Source organism: Procambarus clarkii, chromosome 57 (genome assembly GCF_040958095.1).
Source record: "Procambarus clarkii isolate CNS0578487 chromosome 57, FALCON_Pclarkii_2.0, whole genome shotgun sequence".
NCBI classification, from domain to species: Eukaryota; Metazoa; Arthropoda; class Malacostraca; order Decapoda; family Cambaridae; genus Procambarus; species Procambarus clarkii.
This window is the reverse complement of record NC_091206.1, coordinates 18,475,131-18,487,230: the sequence shown is the minus strand read 5'-3', so window position 1 is coordinate 18,487,230 and position 12,100 is coordinate 18,475,131.

Genomic DNA, 12,100 nt, shown 5'->3' with positions numbered 1-12,100 from the left:
CTAACATTGAATTATGTAAAAACGAATATGTTTGATGAATCTTGGTGAAGATGATTTCTTAGTGTATTAAGCTGCAACACCTGTCTCTTGTTTAATAAATTAATAATATAACCAATCTATGTACAGAACGATCTATTCAGCTTATGCATGTGATAAGGATTCAATTTAAAGGACACTTTAAATTGATCAAATTTAAAGGTGAATTTAAAGGACACTTTAAATTGATCATTTTCTTGACGTTGGGAAACTTTTGGAGGACGGGCTGGTGAGAGGTGAGAGGTATTTTTTTAATATTATTATTATTATTTTCTACCACAGACGTGGCCATACATTTACAATGCTAATCAGAATATATATATTTTCTTCTGTCCTCCATGGACGGAGTTAGAGAAGTGTTAAACATATAGTTCAGGGATTTATTGAACAATCAACCACAGAAGGTGATTCGGTGAGAGGTAGTGAAGGAGAGGAATGGTGATGATGGTGATGGATAGTGGTGAAGGCTAGTGAAGATGAAATAATAATACAGAGAGTATTATAATACAGTCTGTATTATTATTTCTAATATCTATTTATTATAATACACAAAGAGTAATCACATTAACGTAATTGCATCAATGACTAGGGAGTGTGCAAGGGAACATCCACCGCACAAGTTCGAACACTCACCTGCTCCAACGGATTTTCTCAAATATTATAACAGTAATTACATAATTCATTATTTCTCCACAATGAACCATATGAAAGAAAAAAGTAAATTTTCAATAAACCATTATGACTAAAACATTGAAACATACACAAACGGGAACGCAATATCAATGAATACAACAAACTACCCATTATCAGAGACAGAAATTCCTCTTCCCATTAGGCGCTCTGGTCTCCGTAAGAACTGTATTAATACAAACCTTATTCTCACTAGTTACCACTAATGGGCTGCGTTGGGGAGTTGCTGAGGTCGAGATAATATTCGTATTCATATGAGCATTACCGAATATTACACATAACGTCTCTTGGCATTCCAACGAAAAGAGTGAAGGGAGACTTTTGGTAAAAAGTTTCTCATACTGCATTAGCCACTGCCAAAACAAACAAAAAAGCAAGCACCGTGAATTTTTTTTCTACAAAGCAAATTTTGTGGATCCAAATACATGCCGAGGTCATTTTTGGGGGAAATACAATACGTACGGTAATGCACGCCGAAGATAACAAGTTTTCTGAGCATTCAACTTATATATAAAAAGAGTAAAATTTGTTAGTTATTCTTCATTTGGATGTCAGTGTAATATGACACACAGCGACCTTCATACAAAAATTTAAAAAATTAGTAATAGTGGAATAGATGGATTATCAATATAAATTAGAAATTTAAATGAGTCATGATGTTCGGATTTATTTTTTAAGCGTAGGAGTTTTAAATGAATGGTTTGGGCTTAGAGATGTTCTGAAGCGAAAAGATTCTTGGAGACTGAACAGTGTGGTGTAGTGGATAAGGTATTAGAAATGCGAAGGTGTGTATATATATATATGTATATGCGAACAAGCCTGAATGGTCCCCAGGACATATGCAACTGAAAACTATATATATATATATATATATATATATATATATATATATATATATATATATATATATATATATATATATATATATATATATATATATATATATATATATATATATATATATATATATATATATCTTCATGAGTGAAAACGTGTTAAAATCTCCTGAGATGACCAGAGATGTTGACTGCTGCGACTAGAGAACGTGGCTGGAAGTATATGAGAATAAAGATGAGATTGCCTAATAATATGTCTAAACATGTCCAGAGAATGAGGGTTGAGATGACGCTCATATGACCTGAGAATGTAGCTAAGATATCCAGAGAATTGGTGGTTGAGATGACCAACTAACAAAAAATATTGCTGAGATGTCCTGAGAATGAGGTTGAAATAATCTGAGCAGGAGGCTGATGATTACTTGGAGCTGCGAGGTCTGGCTGTGAGGGTTGGGGGAACCCTGGATCCTCATGGCAGTATGAGGCACAAGTGCAAGATTAATCGAGCATTTCTCATGAATATTTAACAGATTCTGACGGAGCAATTTCGCCAGAGAGCTCTGCCTCTGGGCTGTGTTTCTGTTCTATCAACACATAGTCGTCAAACCTCCTGGCTCTCGCCCATATGAATTGATATGCATATTTGCAGAGAAGATATGCATATATATATGCAAACAATCTAGGTATATATATATATGAGATATAAATGTGCATATGCAAACCATATAGGTGTACATGAAAAATATATGCATATATGCAGACAATATAGGTATATATGACAAATATATGTATATATGCAGACAGTAGTACCACATCCTCTCTCACAGCTTCCAGGTGCTCTATACTCACCATGAAAGCAAATGAGAAATTGAACACCAGCGTATATTAAGGAGAATAGTTCTCGCTGAGTTGATGTGTCCTGTATATTGCTGAGCTGTGTGTTATTCTGTACATCGCTGAGCTATTGTATGACTGATATCTCTCTCCCTCCCTATAGTAGTTTTAGAGTCAGCTACTCAGAACAATAGTTCCAAGTAGCACGGGCTTTAGTGAGCCCGTAGTGGACTTACCTGGCACAGGAGCGGAGGCTGTACTCTCCCTCATTTGTCAACCGTGATATACCTCATAAGAAACTCCTGTCCCCATCTCCTCCCTACCATGATGTACCTAAGAGACTTCCCCCCCTCCCCCCACTCCTCCTGAGACTGCGCTCAACATCAATTCGATGACGTAAGAATCAACCCATCAAATCTATTTGACAGTCTATTTAGGTCTAATCTACCCACTAGCTGACTCAAATGTAGATACCAATCGAAAGAAATGATTAATCCCCATTACTTTAGTTCTCATTCTTCCTTATTTCAGTTAAATGCCCTGTCCCTCTTCCTTCGCCTTATCCTCCTCCTCCTCGTCGTCTTCCTCCTCGTCGTCTTCCTCCTCCTCCTCCTCCTCCTCCTCCTCCTCCTCCTCCTCCTCCTCCTCCTCCTCCTCCTCCTCCTCCTCTTCCTCCTCCTCCTCCTCCGTCGTGCCATGTAACAATTCACATTTTTATCCCTCGAAATTAGCGATTAAGACTATAATTGAGCAGCGATGAATAATTTTTCCTCTGTAATTTGAAGCCCCTCCGAGCACCCTTGATTACTGGAGGTCAGGTACGCCTAGCGCCTGTCCCTCTCTCTCTCTCTCTCTCTCTCTCTCTCTCTCTCTCTCTCTCTCTCTCTCTCTCTCTCTCTCTCTCTCTCTCTCTCTCTCTCTCTCTCTCTCTCTCTCTCTCTCTCTCTCTCTCTCTCTCTAGTTATGCCTATCTCTCTTTTTCAATATAAAAAGTATGAGAACAAAATTAAAATCCTTCTTCAACGTAAACAATCATCACGTAATAACATAACAAAAGGGGACCAATAAGCGCCCCCTAAACAATAATAACAATTGTAAACACAGCATTTGCAACATTCATGACTACACCAACATTAGCATTTATAACTGCTAATAACAGTACAAATTGATGAAAAGAAATATAATTTTTTAAAGTTACGAGTTATTGAATTATAGTAAACGTTATCAAAAGTAATTCCAGAGACAAGGCAACTCAAAGTTTTCACCGTATTACAATATATTTATAATACCAATTATAGGTTTTTATACAATTAAGCAATTATTATTATTATTGTATATTAGCCTGCGAGAGAATACTATGGGATGTTTTTTTATTAAAATACGTGATTCGCGTCTTTGATTTTTCACGTTAAGATGTCAATGATGAATAATGAATGACGGGAGTTACTTTGTATTTCATTATAAAATATCACTTTGAATGTTCAAGGTCACACGCTCAACAGATCTCATTAATTGTCTTATTAAACTGCAATACACTTCTTACTTGCATCAGGATAACTCAACCAGGGAAAGTTTAAATTGAGTACATCACTATCCGTTTACAATGTCCGCTACTACCGTCACCATCCCTATTTATAACACCACCTTCATCATCATCACCATCATCTCCAGTGTCGCAAGCACCACTGCTTCCAATACAATCACTACAACCATCACTACTATCGCAACTACCATCAACCACCAATACCTACAACTATCACTATTACCATCACAATTACCACAATCATCACCCACGATCACAACTCCCATTACCACCTCCCAAGCCTTATCAATTACACACACAGAAATCACAATAGCGTGATATATCATATGAAGAAATACACAAGGACCGTGATGAGGGTTCGAACCTACGTACGGGATGTTCCCAGCTGCGCCTTGCCATGTCGTGGCACAGTTGACTATGGCGCAGCTGGAAAAATCCCGTGCGTAGGCTCGAAACCTTATCACGGCCCGTTGTAGATTTGTTCTTATCAATTATCTTCAGTACAACTAAACCTTATCCTATTCATCAGTCTCTGTAAAACTCATTCCAAATTCTCTTCTTCTAACCCCAAAATGCTATTATGACATGTATAAATTATTCATTATTAAATGTAGGATATGGGAAAAGATTTTTTTAATATCGAGCTGCTGTCCAATAGATCGTACACACAAAGCGGGTTTTATGTTCGCTTTTTTTCGAACCCGCCTGCTAAATATAGCTATTAGATAATGATTTAATGTTACATTCCGTCCACCAGCTGAACATTATACACCTTTTTTTTGTCCTGGTTCTTTCTACCGTATCCCCCTTTTTTTTGTCTTTGAGAGAGAGAGAGAAAGAGAATTGAGAATCTTCCATTAATCCTCAGGAACAATGGGTGGATTTTCGAAAAGCCTCCGGCTCCCTGTCCCTGTCAAGGTTAAAGGAGAATGGTGGCCCTCAGGTAAATTCAGGTAATCTATTTTATAAGTGGGTATTAATGGCACTGGTGATTATCGCTTCCAGTAATTGTCTCACAATTGGGAATAAAATTGCGTTTTTACAGACTTATAGTTTATTGCACAGTTATGATGACCTAAAATATAATTGTATTTGATTATCAAGCTCCTCCTTCAATCTTTTCATATCCTAGAAATTACTTAGTGCCTTGGGGTTTGTTTGATTTCATTTTATTTTTTACTTAACTTCCTCGCTACTTGTTATCTTGACTTCAGTTCTTCTGTTTACAGACTTTGTAAATATAACATAATGGATATTAACCGAATGGGTTGAAAATGGGAAAAGAATGTGTAAAGTCCTGGTTAATACATAGCCTTGAAGATTAATGGAAAAGGTTTCCAGGTAATAATACAGGAGGGGGATTGTTCCAAGTGCAGTTCATGGAAATATATTAGGGGTTGATGTTGGGCATCAATTGTAGTGCCCTTGCATTGGTTAATATAAGTCGTTTTGCAGCTGTTCTTTTAGTCTTATATTTCTCCTGGTGTATGTTTGGTTGCCTCTATCAAATCCCTATTATTCGACTTTAATTGGATTCAATTTGCACAATCCAAATATTTTCAGGGTGTGTCTCTGACTAAATATCCCACTTAATGCACATACAGCTGCCCATTTCTTAAATTATTCAATCAATTGAAACAAATTACAGTGCTTAATTTTAAATTCTACTAACAATTCCCCGAACTCAATAGTCATTTACGTGTCTATGATTCTAATATCATTAGATTTGGTCCCAGTTGTCATATTATGTTATCATGTATGACATGTATACGAGAGACGAGAGACCTGTATACGAGAGACGTATTCATGACGAGAATGTATATACACATACACATGAAATATAGAGAGCCTCACTTCTGTCTTGGAGAGCTTGACAAAGCATGCAGACAAACAATACAAACATCCAGATACAGATATACCAAACATAAACAGATAAACACTCACGCAGACCGATATACATGCATATATTCACCGCGCCAGACACAGAAAAACACCGAATGTTAGAAGGAAAAAAAAACACATGAGATCTGAAATGCCAGAATTTGAAGAAAAACAAATCCCCCGACTTTTCTTAAACAGTTCTGAGAGGTGTTTTCCTTCCATGAGAGACCAGTTCATCTTGGCCGGGTGCTGCACCCGTGAAATTACAAGAAGAAGAGAGAGAAAAAAAAATTGGGGGCTGCTTTTATTTGCTTGCATGAAATTAGAAGTGAGGAGAGAAGAGTTTTCATATTATTTTCCCCAGCTGTGAAAAGAACTGACTTTGAGGGGTGTACGAGAACTAGGATTATTTGCATTTAAAAAGGGACAGAACTGAGTATTCTTTATTCTATTCTTTTATTGGGCAATCTTTATTTTGGTTTACTTCTTGTTGCGATAATTACAAACTTAGGCAACAAAGCCTTGATATTAAAACAAATATATGATGGTTATTTTGGTTAATTATATTGTTATGATGTAGTTAACAAGGTAATTACCCCTGTAATGCTGGAGTTAGCGTCGACTGAAGTGTTCAGGACCCAATGTAACTGTGTGGTTACATCTAGATTACTTTTTAACATATATTGCTGTGCTGTTAATGTTTTGAGGCCTTTTCTCATTTGAGAACACGTGCTTAGTGTGTGAGTATGGAAGCTGGGTGAGGCAGTGTGTCTGCGTGTGTGTGTCTGTGTTCACCTAGGTGTGCTTGCGGGGGTTGAGCTCTGGCTCTTTCAACTGTCAATCAACAGATTTACCCCTCCCCACCCCCCAAACTGACACACCCAGGAAGCAGCCCGTAGCAGCTGTCTAACTGCCAGGTGCCTATTTACTGCTAGGTGAACAGGAGCATCCGGGTGAAAGAAACTCTGCCCAATTATTTCCGCCTCAATCGGGGATCGGGGATCGATCCCCGGACCCTAGAACGACGAATCCCGAGCGCTGTCTACTCAGCTGTCAGGTCCTATTTGAGTGTATGTGTGTATGTGTTGGGTTGGAAAGGGTGATAGTGTGACTAAATAAAGTGTGACCTTCCCCCGTCCCGTCCCATATCATTATCCGCCATACTCCCTAGTCTGCCTCTTGTGTTGTTGTTGTTTAAGATTCAGCTCCTGGGAACAAAAAGTTCCAAGTAGCACGGGCTATGGTGAACCCGTAGTGGACTTACCTACCACAGGAACGGGGCTGTGGTCCCTCCTCAAGGGGACACTGCCTCGTCCAAATACGCATGTCTTTCCATCACCTTAGTATGGTGGGTCGCTCCCTGAGTCTATGAGTTCAGCCTCACACTACCTGGTTCACAAAGTACATCCCTCTGGCCACGTTGTAAGCTTCGCCACGTCCTTCTCAGACGTTCCTCTCCCATTTCCCCTCGTGCTTGACATAAGCTTCTTACGCACATAGACATCTCCTTCAAGGAATAGAGGGGAAGGGATAATGTACTTACGAATAGGCAGGACTGTCTACGTCTGGGATGACAGTGGAGATCCTGGGATGATGGTGAAGGTCTTGGGATGATGGAGGGGGCATTGAGTTGTTAATGGTCTGGGAGGATGGAAGAAAGTTGTTAGATAAAGACCAAAGCTCTGAGATGACATTAAAGGCTCTAGGAAGGCGATGGTAGGTTTGAAATGATAGTGTAGTCTCTGGGATGACTGCGTAGGCTCTGACATAATAGTGAAGGCTCTGATGTGACGATGGAGGCCATGGATGACGGTGGAGAATCAGGGATAAAGGTGGAGGCGCTGAGATGACGGTGGAGGCTCTGGGATGACGTTAAGAGGCTCTGGGATGACGAAATAGTATATGGGATGTGCGTAGAGTATCAGGGATAACAGTGTAGACTCTGGGATGACGGTACAGGCTATAGGATGACGGAGGAGACTCTATGATCATGGTGGAGACTTTGGAGTCACTGTGAAGTGTGAAAAAGGCGGTAATATCGAGGGTAATAACGAGCACAGTAGTAGTGATATCAACCATAAAAATATAAATAATAATAATAATAATATTAATAACATAAATAATATAAACAAGGATATAAATCTGATAATAATTGTATTATAAATTCTAATAAGAGATGCTCAGATTAAAGAAGAAATTGCTTTAATCGTTCTAAATGTCTTGCAAAAATAAATAGAAAATCCCTCCGGGTGAATAATATTTAATGTTAAAAACGTATCTAAATATAATAATATATAATAATGAAGTGGAGAGCGAGAGAGAGAGAGAGAGAGAGAGAGAGAGAGAGAGAGAGAGAGAGAGAGAGAGAGAGAGAGAGAGAGAGAGAGAGAGAGAGAGAGAGAGAGAGAGAGAGAGAGAGAGAGAGAGAGAGAGAGAGAGAGGGAGAGAGAATGACCATCTAAATATCCCCACTGAAAGGTACATTGTTGACGATGTACCTGAGACCTCCCATTAACAGGAGAAGGTACCACGAGGTCTGTCTTCTCCCTTCCTCTCCCTCCCTTTCTAACGAGCTTCAACTTGGTGACGCTGTTCGTCATTAAGTTGGTATAGCGAGCAGGAGGAGATGGACGGGCGCCTCCTGCCGCCCTGGACACCGATACCATCGCACAAATGCATGCCAATTTCAGTGTTAATATTAGTGTTAGAAATGTGAAGAGGCGTTGGGCAGGTATCGGCGAAGTGTTGGAGCTGCCGGAGTGTGGTGATGGAAGGGGCTGTTTGCGAGAGAAAATTATATATTAAAAGTTGATAAAATGTTACATGAGAATGCTGGATTTTTTGTTTTGTTTAGGCGTATTTTTTTCTCTCTTTTAGCCTTGGCTAAACCTTTGTGAATTGTATATACATGTTGACGTTATTTAAGACATCCGTAGAAGGGATATAACAAAAAAATTAACATCTTTGGAGAGGATTTGAGGGACGTGAGGATTGACTTGAAATACGTAATCTGCCAGAAGTTGGCCAAAAGGTAGTCAAAAAGAGGAAGTATGTGAAGCAGGCCACGAAATATTTTGAGAGTCCATTTCGAAGCGGGATGGAAGTCGTTGTGAGGATCAGTTGAGAAAGTTTAAGTCGAAGACGAGGAAGAGAAAAGATCCCAAAGGATGTCAATAGAAAGATGGATCTGAGCCAGAAGCAGTTTTTTTCATGTAGAGACACAAAGAGGAGATTGACCAAAATAATTAAATTTCGTTAAAAAATGATAGGTTTTATGAAAATCAAAGGAAAGCTTGACGAAGAAGGTATTTAATCTTGACAGCTCAACTTGACCTTTATTGAAGGTAGAGAATGACCCACTGACGCTCCAGCCTGACCTACCAAAATGTGCTTCTAATACCAATTTCCAGCCATATAAACTGAACGATGGAGCACAAATCCTCAACACATATAATTACACGAATAGACTCTTTGAACAGCCCTGGTCTGAAGATTACCTAAAGAGGTGTCGAACATCTTATGATGCTCTGTAAATTAGACTGCCACGATGATATTCAGACAAAAAACTAATTGTGCCCTTTTAACTGCCCTTTTTTGTGTGAGAAAGAGGGAGGCGAAATGCACAATTAAGTACTTGATGTGTCCTGTAAGATGTATAGCATGAATATGAAAAAAAACATTGAACTGCATTGAGTTCTTGAATTACATTATCTGTCAATTAGAGGCTACATTTTATATAACTTTCTTAAATACACATATGAAAGAGGTGAAGTTGTGTGGGAGGTAAGGTGACGTATCACTGATAGGTGAAGAAATAAGGGAATATTGTCTCCTATCACCAGTGGAAAAATAAAATTACATCACTCAAATGCACGCAAGAAACACGCGTCTGTGATCTCAGAGATCCCATCATAAGAGCAAAACAAATGTTAAAGGCGTGATATTCTACCTTGAACATCAAGCAAAACTATTAAGTTTGTGGTCAAGCTGCTTTTAGGCCCCGCTACAATTATCTCATGATAGTTTTAGCGAAAATAACAATTATCCTTAACTTATTGATATAAATCAAGCACTACAACTTCCGACTTAAAAAATGTAAAAATAGATTACTGTATAAAACGCAACAAAGGTTTATGAGAAAGGCGCAGCAAAGCTTTATGAGGTAACATTGTTTCTACTTATCAGCAGATATTAGGACGCTTGCAAGCCTTCTTCAAAACTTCAGAACATGCAAGCAAATATTATGCTTCGACAGTAAGATATCACAAGAAGCCGTTTCAAGTTCGATATCTTCTCCTACGCCGGAAAGGAAACAAATAATTTCCCCAATTTCTGACAGTCGGAGTAGCAGCCAACACCTCTACTTCTATCACGGCCGCTTCAACGTCTCTACGAATCTCTCCCGAACCAACAATTATATGTTTTTCATCTCTCGTAGACGACTGACAACACTCAGGGCTGGCCTAATAAACCCAAGACTCGACACTCTAGTGTTTGTCTGGGATCCCGGGGGAAACAAATTAGTGAATCACTTATGAATTCATTAGAGAGTCCCAGGTTAGGGTCGAGCCTTGGTAATGAGGGCTATGTATTACCACTGCACACCATCACTGGCGTAGTGGTCAGAGTACTAGTGCTTTGTTGATTTATATATATATATATATATATATATATATATATATATATATATATATAAATGAGTGTTTATATACAAACACAGTACTCCCAAACATGCATACATGACTGCACTGACATCGCGGGCGAAATTAATTTCAGTTTCATGAAATTGATTCGCTGCAACAAAACCGAGCTTAAAGTTGTGTTGTGATGTAGTATGGCAACAATGAGCAGAGAGAGAGAGAGAGATGGGTCCGCCCCTGTCACCACCTGCCCACAGGCCTCACTCTCTCACTCACTCACACTGGAGTTTCGACCATACCTTCCCCTCTCCATAAACTCCACAGCCCCGTTCAGTACCACTGTAATGGATTCATTTCCATTTTAACTAGTATACCTTTTCGTATAAAAGGCAGTTCATTTCGCAAATTACTGCCAATCAGGGATTTTTTTTAATACACCGAATTCAGAGATATTTAAGAATATTTAGTTTTTCTCATTTCATTCCGAGCCATCTACAGCCACTCTGGTATGTATGTGACGGTGTTATTTAGGGAGTTATGTGTTCATCTTTTGTTCTTTGACAGATGTTATGTTAATGTCTGATGTTATGGTGTACTGAGTTGCTGGGGGTGATGGTCGTGGTTGGGAGGATTCAGGCTATGATGGTAGTGGTCTTGGCGTGGGTGGTGGTGCTGGAGCTGGTGGTAGAGGTGGTGATGGTAGTGGTGCTGGTGGTGGTGGTGGTAGAGGTGGTGATGGTAGTGGTGCTGGTGGTGGTGGTGGTGGTGCTGATGAGTCAATTTTATTGGAATAACCAGGTTTTCTGTAGCATTTCTCATCAATATTTTTTTTTTGTTTTTAGCCTTGATATATAAGTCATGAGGCTGAATTTGTAATTAAACAAAAGCTGCTAGACAGAAAGCAAAATCAGTCTCACAGTCTTACAAATCCCATCTTGATGAGTACATACAAGTGAGTACATCTGAGTACATATCAGAACACACAAATACCCTCAATTCCCCCAAGCTGGATAATTAAGAATATGCGCCACATACTTTCACAGTTCCCCTTCGTAAACAATCACTGCACTCACTGGCACTATAAGGTTCACTACCCTGAAAACACACATCATCCGGACTGTTTGGCCAGGATGGAAACGTTCATACATATTCATCGTCTCGTCCCCCTGGCCCCAGTCTCAAGAGGGGGGTGTGGGGGAGAAGGTCTATCTCCACTGTTGTATGCATCTCCTGCAACACTCACAGATACACAGAGACTAGTCACACACAGAGATCACACTAATGTGTTTTACCCTGTCGTAGCTCAGTCGATTAAGGCTGTGTCTGGGATGCTCCCGGACGCAGGTTCGAATCCTCGTCATGGCCCTTGTGGATTTGTTCACAGAGACTAGTGTTGTTGTTATAGATTCAGCTACTAGGAACAAGTTCCAAGTAGCACGGGCTATGGTGAGCCCGTAACTTACCTGGCATAGGAGCGTGGCAAGTAGCATGGGCTATGGTGATCCCGTAGTGAACTTACCTGGCACAGGAGCGGTGCTGTCGAGGAGATAGAGACTATATTCACAACAGCTTACACATGTCGTTAAAGCTCTGACTGAAGGGAAGGGAACTATCAGGAGAAAATCCAAGCCATTACGACT